General features: G+C 41.0%; 1 pseudogene; it reads left to right on the top strand.

Annotated features, from left to right (window-relative positions):
- Positions 1–3,107: 3,107 nt before the first annotated feature.
- Positions 3,108–3,722, top strand: LOC102750807 (transcription elongation factor A protein-like 8; annotated as a pseudogene).
- Positions 3,723–8,088: the final 4,366 nt, after the last annotated feature.

Below are 8,088 nucleotides of genomic sequence, written 5' to 3'. Positions count from 1 at the left end.
GGTGCCTGGGTGGCTCAGTTGGTTAAGCGACTGCCTTCGGCTCAGGTCATGATCCTGGAGTCCCGGGATCGAGTCCCACATCAGGCTCCCTGATCAGCAGGGGGTCTGCTTCTCCCTCTGCCATCTTCCCTCTTGTGCTCTCTGTCTCTCATTCTCTCTCTCTCAAATAAATAAATAAAATCTTTAAAAAAAAAAAAAAGCTGGCATATTTGTATTTTTCCCCATCAAAAACAATTCCCTTTTGCAACCAGCATTAGAGAAAATTTAATACTAAAACAATTGAGAATATTTAACACATTTACTTCATTTATTGCAGATATTCAATGTGAAAATGGACATACTTTTGACACTGGCATTTTAAACCTTTATAAGCAGTTTTTCTAGCAAAGAATAAAAATTTACATCTGTATTTAATACTGAATTTCCCTTTGGAGTCAGTAAAATATTCACGTTTGCATCTCTAATTATGACAATAACATGCATTGTGTAATGTTTTGCCTTAGATATTGAATGTGTACATGAACACATATGCCTTCCAGACTAACCAGGGGACACTGAAGCCTGGGCCTCTTTCCTCCACCCTGTAGAATACAAAATAGTGGTCAAAACGTCTTACACACTGCCTCTCAAATAACAACAACGTTCAAGTTAAGACCAGTAGGGGAAATCTGACAAAAATGATGCAGAGAGCTTTCTTGACTATGAAGGAAAACCAGAACCACCATGGGTATGAGGGGCTTGTTGGCAGTTAATTCTGCCTTGTTTTCACACACCAAATATCTCATTTCTAAAGATAAAAGCCCTTTTCTAAGAAAAAGTTCAAAGTGAGAAAACAGTCGAAGGAGGGTCAACCGAAGCTGAAATTCGCTCAATACAAAGTTTTCCATTTGAACTGCCATAATGTGTTTTCTGTTCTCCTCACTTCACATAAATCACTTCACATCAAGGTGTCCAGCCATTTCCTGTCCGGCTGAAGCCAGTGACTAAGATTTGAGCTTCACCTTCTTGATCCTTTTCTCTACTCAGACATGTTCAAATGCAGCTTTTGTGAAAGGGCAAAGAAGTAGGTAGAAAACCAGATTATATATTTCAAGATCCCTCTGCAGTTTCGTTTTCTGTGATTTTTATAATTATTTCCTTAGCCTCTTCTCCATTATTGTACAGTCCTTGGTTATTCACTCTGCACTTTTCCAACCAATCATCATTTGTTAGTAATCTTTAATTCGAATTGGAAGTATCAGCCCGAACTCATGAAGCAATTTGCTTAATTTTCTAACTTTATGTCCTGAAAGGACCGAGAAATAATGACTAGCCAGCAGCAATCACCACCCCTAGTGTTCATATTGTGTCTTGAAATACTATTTCCGTCAAAAGGAACTGGAGCTCCATGGAGAAATGGCTGAATCGAGGCCTGGGAATAAAAAGTACAATGAGCCTGGAACATCTTGTCTATCAAAGACATTCTAAATAAATAAGTAGAAAGATAAATAAGTAGATGATTAATACATGTACGCACATATACATACTATATACACAATTCAGAAGCCACTTAGAAGAGGCCCCCCTAGCCAAGAACTGGGTAATTTGATCATCAAACAGAATAATGATTGCAAATGGATTCAGACATATCAAATGTGTTTAAATCCATAAATTCATTTAAAAAGTTATTGGTCACTTTTAGAGGAAGCCAGTTAACCAACTCATTTTGAAACTGGTAAATAAAGAGGAAGAATCAGCATTTATCTTGCTTTTCTAATACAAGCTTGCTCCTCGGGATAAGTGAGAACTTGATACAGAAGAGTTTCTCTTTACGGAAGCTTTCCAGCTAATAAATGAAGAAAAATGTTAGATTTAGAAGATCACCATGCGGCACCTCCTAATGAGTGAACGAGATCTCAGCAACGGTCCTTGATGCTATGATCACCGGAACCAGCCCCACCCTCCAGAGGTTTCACAGGGAAACGAATTTTCCACTGTTGACTCAAACTTAACACAAACAGCAAATGGAATAAAGTCAAAGTTAATCTGACCTTTCAGACTCTCTTCTTTTCAACCAGTTAAAGAAACTACAAGTAATTCAGCAACATCAGCATATATAAGTATATATACTTATATATACTGACAAAGGAGCCAGAGGCTCCTATAAATTAGTTCATCCTTGGGTTCACCGCTCTACTTATGAGCCTTTCCTTAGATAAACTCTTACACATATATCCCCTAATAGTGACAAGTAAGGGTAATTCTGCTTTTACTTCTTTGGTCTGTGTTGTCCTTCTGTAACCTAAAATAGAGATAATTGAGTTAAAGAATTCAAAGAAAATTCCCTACAGAAGAAAACCACCTTTGGATCTAATTCTACTGTTGAGTTCTCACTGATTTCTTTTAAATGAAATGAAATGAAATGCAAGTTCTGGGTACAGTAATTTAACCACTATTTTGAATACTCCTCTTCTACTTAATTAGCAAAACTAAACCGTTAAGTAATCCCATTAAAAATGACAAGACAGGTAAATGGCTTTCTGAATCTTACAATTATCAGTACTTGACCTTAAAAAATCAGCACAAGCTCAAATGGAATTTGATCAAGAGGCCTCCAGAAACATATAGGCAGACACCCTAGGGGAAATTAGTAGGAAAGGGACCTGAGGCATGGAGAAGCATTCACATAAGCAAATGACTTGGCTAGCTACAGGCAAATTATTTCATGGAGCCCCAGCTCCTGCACCACCAACCTTCCAAACAGAATCTGCTCTCACTGGAGGAAATGATGTATCCTTCATACGTCAAGAAAACAGTTCATCTCCCTATATGAACTTAAGCAACAATAAAATGAGGCCAGGACCTGGGTTCTTCTCGTGGTATCATTCAGGAAATCATCTTTCTATAGCTATGAGATAGGAATACAGCACCAGGGGCGCCTGGGTGGCTCAGTCGTTAAGCGTCTGCCTTCGGCTCAGGTCATGATCCCAGGGTCCTGGGATCGAGCCCCACACCGGGCTCCCTGCTCGGTGGGAAGCCTGCTTCTCCCTCTCCCACTCCCCCTGCTTGTGTTCCCTCTCTCACTGTGTCTCTGTCAAATAAATAAAATGTTAAAAAAAAAAAAAAAGAGTTGACGTGTGCAGAAGTCCTTATAGTCCAGGGCCTGTTTCCCTGTAGCAGCTCCGTATTGCTGGAGAAGGAGAAAAGTGCCCCAGCTCCTTTCAGGACTCTTTGGTCTTTTGGGCGCGACACAAATCGAGTGAGGGAAGGAGGCAGGAAAATCCCCTGGATCCCTGCAGGATTAATTTATTCAAAAGAAATAACAGAAAAATACTCAACATGCAAAAGTCTTGTGAAGAAAATGAAGGAAAACCACAGTACATGCCAAAGACCGAGACCGACCGCCCTTCAGAAGATGTACCACAGGAGGCGGAAGGATATCAGTCCTCAACCTCCGGAAGAAGGTGTAAGCCAGGTAGCAGAAGGAAATCTTAGAGGAGGGCTGACCCAGCCTGGCAAGGGGTTTAAAGAGGACACTCCTGTGAGGCATTTGGACCCTGAAGAAATGATAAGAGGAGCAGATGAGTTGGAAAGGCTGAGGGAAGAGATAAGAAGAGTAAGAAACAAGTTGGTGATGATGCATTGGAAGCAAAGACATTCACGCAGCCCTCCTTATCCTGTGTGCTTTAGGCCTTGAATTCTTTTTTTGTCTGATATTAAAATCTGGCCCCTGCTTTCTTTCTGTTAGCGTTTTCTGATGTATCTTTGACCTTCGGTTTACTTTACTCATCTGGTGGAATTTTGTTTTAGGTAGCTTCCTTGTTATCAGCATCTCCCTGGATTTTGTATTTTGACCCATTCTCCAGGTCTGTTTTTCAATTGGAAAGTTTCACACATTTGCATGAAAATATATTCATTACATATTGTGAAGTAAAACATTAACAGGTTACAAAGCGATATATTTAGTATCAGCTCACATATGTAGGATTAAATCCCAAATTCGTGTGTGCGTGTGTGCGTGTGTGTGTGTATACATACAAACATATATCAGAAACGTAACTGCTTATTTCTGTGTGGCATGAGCTTTTTTTCTTTTTGCTTATATGTATTTTTTCATGAACACATGTCACACACACAAAAAGAATTAAAGTTTTATAAGTAAGAGTTAAATAATTTGCAACCAGCTTCTAAGGGCAATGGGTGCACCTAAACTCTTGATGGAAGAACTATTAAAAAAATGTAAACCTCAAGTTACCCCTGGATCTCTTAGCCAGAGGAATAAAACTAGCAATTATTACAAAAAAAAAAAAAAAAAAAAAGGAATACAGCACCAGTCTGAATACAGTACCTAACTCTGGGTCAAAATACTAGAGCTTAACCGGATGATGCTTAATGAAAGAAGCCTGATGCAAGAGTATGTACTGAATGATTCCACTCCTTCGAACATCTTTGAAGACCTGGTTTAGGCAAACATGCTGCTTTCATGTCCGTTCTCCAGCGTGGCCTTCCTGCTCTGCCTGAAGTGACCTGCTGCACTCCTCCTCAGGCAGCCTCAAACGTCATGTCCGTTTTTTTCCACGCAATTTCCCCAAAAAGTGTTGGCTAACCCTGCCAACTGCTGGGTTTCAGGATGGCCCAAGAAACACCAGCTGAGCTGCTGTTTATGAAATTACTAAACAAAACCATGACCGAAACTGCCCACTTCTTATTCCTTTGTCATGGTAGAACACATTATACAACACCATAACCAAAGTACTGGTCATGTCAAGAAAAATCAAGGCTTCAAGCTAAAACTCCCATTCTAGCTATCACCCTGTTCATAAAACCTTTACCATTAAACTTAGGTTCTGAGTTTATATTTCCCCCAGTTTATATGGCCCCCAGTATGGTGCAAATAAAATATAGAACCATCTAGTTAAGTCTGAATATCAAATAAACAAGGAATCTTTTAGTATAAGTATGTCTCAAATACTGCATTCTATACTAAACTTTTATACTAAAAATAAAAAATTCCATGTTTATCTAAAGTCCAAATTTAATTTGGTGTCCTATTTTTATTTACTAAACATGGCAACTCGCAGCCCCACCTCCACTATGATGATGGATAAAATCAACATGCCCATAAAGAACACACTAACTGTTATATCCACTTTTGATTCACTGGCTCTGAATTTATCCTTTCAGAATATACAGCATGTAGATGATATAGCAAACTATGAGAATAAGCAGGATGACATTACTGGGATAACCTCCCTTTCTCCAACTGTGAAACAGAAAGGGTTGGACTAGATCTAAAATTCCATTAAACTACTGAATTCTTAACAAATCTTTACCCACATCAAAGTTAATCATCAATGTCTGAAAACTCATGTCTCCTGGAAGAAGTTTCTTCACCAAGGCACAAAACAAAAAACAAAAAACAAAACCAACCAACTCAATTTGTCATCCACTTCTACTTGTCTTCCAAAAGCATTTCCTGAAACTCAACAGTAACAGTAACAACTTCTCTTGTACAGTGGCTTGAGTGTTCGCCAATATCTGCCACCTTCTGTAGATTCTGTCCACAGTCCACTCTCTCAGAAATGTTCAGGGTTGCAGAAACTAATGGTCTAGTCACACCAGGGGCCATTATCACATGTGGTGATCCCTAATGTACTGCTTACCAAGAGGTCAAATTATTTTAGCAGAAGATCCAAAACTATTCTAAGACGGAGTTGTGCCATGATCTCATCACGCCAGGAAGGAAGGAATAGCAGACGTCTAATTCATGCTGACCCAAGACAGTCTAGAAGTATTAACATTAATTATAAAGAATGGGATAGGATTTATGCCCTTCTGCATATCTAAATTTGGTTCTATTCAAATGGCCTCAAGAACCAATGTTGTTATCTGTGACATAGAGGGCATCTAACTCAGTCCTATTTGCTTAACAAAAACCACTGACCATATGAGAACAAAAGTCTGCCATTTTTTTGTTTCATCCAAATCATCTTCCCTGTTTACAATGCTTTGGTTTGGGCAATTATGTTAATTACACTGGCACCCTGTGGCCCGTGGGCCAAATCTTGCCCTCTGCTTATTTTGTTATGAAAGTTTTACTGGACCACAGCCACGCCCATGTATTCCTGTGCTGTCTATGGCTGTTTGCACACACAACAGCAGAGTTGAGTAGTTAGCGACAGACCATATGGCTCAGGAACCCCCAAATATTTACAACCTGGCCTTTTACAGAGTTTGCCAATCTCTGCTAATCCCTTGCACTCTTCAAGGGCCCAGGGGGCGGTTTTGGTGTAGTAGCTCATGAGGCCAAGTGGAGTTCCAATAGAACACCACTCTTCAGCCTCAGATATTCTTAAGAATCCAAAGGAGAAACACACAAGCGTGGGGATATGAGAAAGCACATTACTTTCTGCTCGGAGTCCGGCATTTCAAAAGGTGGGAACTACATCATGGCAAGCACGTGCACAGGATGCTTGCTGCCGCCGTGACTTGTAGTTCGAGGAAGAAAATGCAGGAGAGCAGGGATACGGAAACTGGCTCCACTTGGTGCCAGCGCCTAGGAAAGGTATTGTCACTGTTACAGGAATTTAGAATTTAAATCAACACAGTTGTTCTGTGACTTCACTGCTTTAGGCAGGAAGGGTGCGTGATCAGAAAGAACAAGTGCCTTCAAAACCAAAATGACTCTGAGCCTTAAAAGAGCCCCACGTAGGTGCCTTGGAGGACAGATGGCCAGAATGACATATTATGGGCTCTGCGAGGCTCTTGCTGAATTCCGCCTCCTCTGCAGTAATCAAGCATGAAGGGCCCCTTATAATCGCTTTCTGCTCCAAGGAAAGCCCTTGTAAGCAGAAATGGCACACTCACAGTTAATGAAATTTTATGCCATCGAAAATTAAACGCAGATATTCCTCTAGTTGAGAGGTCAGGAAGGAGAAAAAAAAAAAAAACTCATAGTAACTGTTGCTAAGTTTGACTTCACAATATTGACAGAGTAGATGACTTACCAAATAAAAACTTTAAGAACTGGGACTAATTCAATCCTTCAAACCCTCTTAGGGATCACAGTGGGCTCTCCCACCGGGACAAAAGCGAGCCGTGGTCCTTTCTTCCCTCCTTTGAGTCTTATTCTTCCATTATGTGGCATCTTTCACTCCCTGAGCCCACCACTCCCTTGTTTGCCTAAAGGTGGGTCCCATGCTTGCAGTCTTTTGGCTCCTGCCAGACAAACACAGAAAATCAACTACACACCCACATCCCTGGACAGGGGAAAGAGACATCCCAGCTCATTTCACTTCCAGGTAAAGCCAGAACTCAATGTGTTCATGCCTTTTTTATTCAAATATTTGGTGGACATCTACTATGTGCCAAGGATTGTGCTTAGGGTTAAGGTTCAAGGGTAAAAACAGACACAGACACAACCTTCTCATGGCATTGACAGGTGAGGGGAGCAGAAAGGGCAGTTATCAGATAAATAATCCCATAGAGTCTAAGGTTATATTATAAATGAGTCCGAATCTAAGATGAGGAGTCTATACACTGTTCAGTGCTGTGAGGGTGAACGGCTGGCGTCTGAGAACAGAAAGAGGAATCCTCATTCAGGATCTGAGGAGGCTTCTGCTTTGCACAAGTGACATTTAAAATGAAACCGGAAGCAGGAGCAGGAGTTGTTCAGGTGAAGAACAGAGCTGAGGAGCATTTCAGGCAGAAGGCAGAGGAGGTGCCAGCGCCCTGAGGAAGAGGAAGTGTGGCCTCATCAAGGGAAGTGAGAGTGAGGCCGGAACGAGAATGGAAGGCTGTGACCAGGGCAGTGAAGGATTAGATTTGAATACATAAAGACCACTCTGTGTGTGAGGACTCGTCCTGAGGGGCAGGAACAGAAGCAGGGTCAGGAGTTGTGGAGAAAGGATGACCGCATGACCTGGTTGGGGGGCGGTGCACAGTAGGTGTGCAAAACAGTGGCATGAAACTGTGGAAAGAGCCAAGATGTCCATCGACAGATGAATGGATAAAGAAGATGTGGTATATATATACAATGGAATATTATGCAGCCATCAAAAGGAATGAGATCTTGCCATTTGCAACGACGTGGATGGAACTGGAGGGTAT

The sequence above is a fragment of the Leptonychotes weddellii genome, unplaced genomic scaffold, assembly GCF_054177405.1.
Source record: "Leptonychotes weddellii isolate Sample4059 unplaced genomic scaffold, ASM5417740v2 HiC_scaffold_9430, whole genome shotgun sequence".
NCBI lineage: Eukaryota > Metazoa > Chordata > Mammalia > Carnivora > Phocidae > Leptonychotes > Leptonychotes weddellii.
Note: the sequence above shows the minus strand (reverse complement) of the source record. Positions and strands in the feature narration are given on the sequence as shown.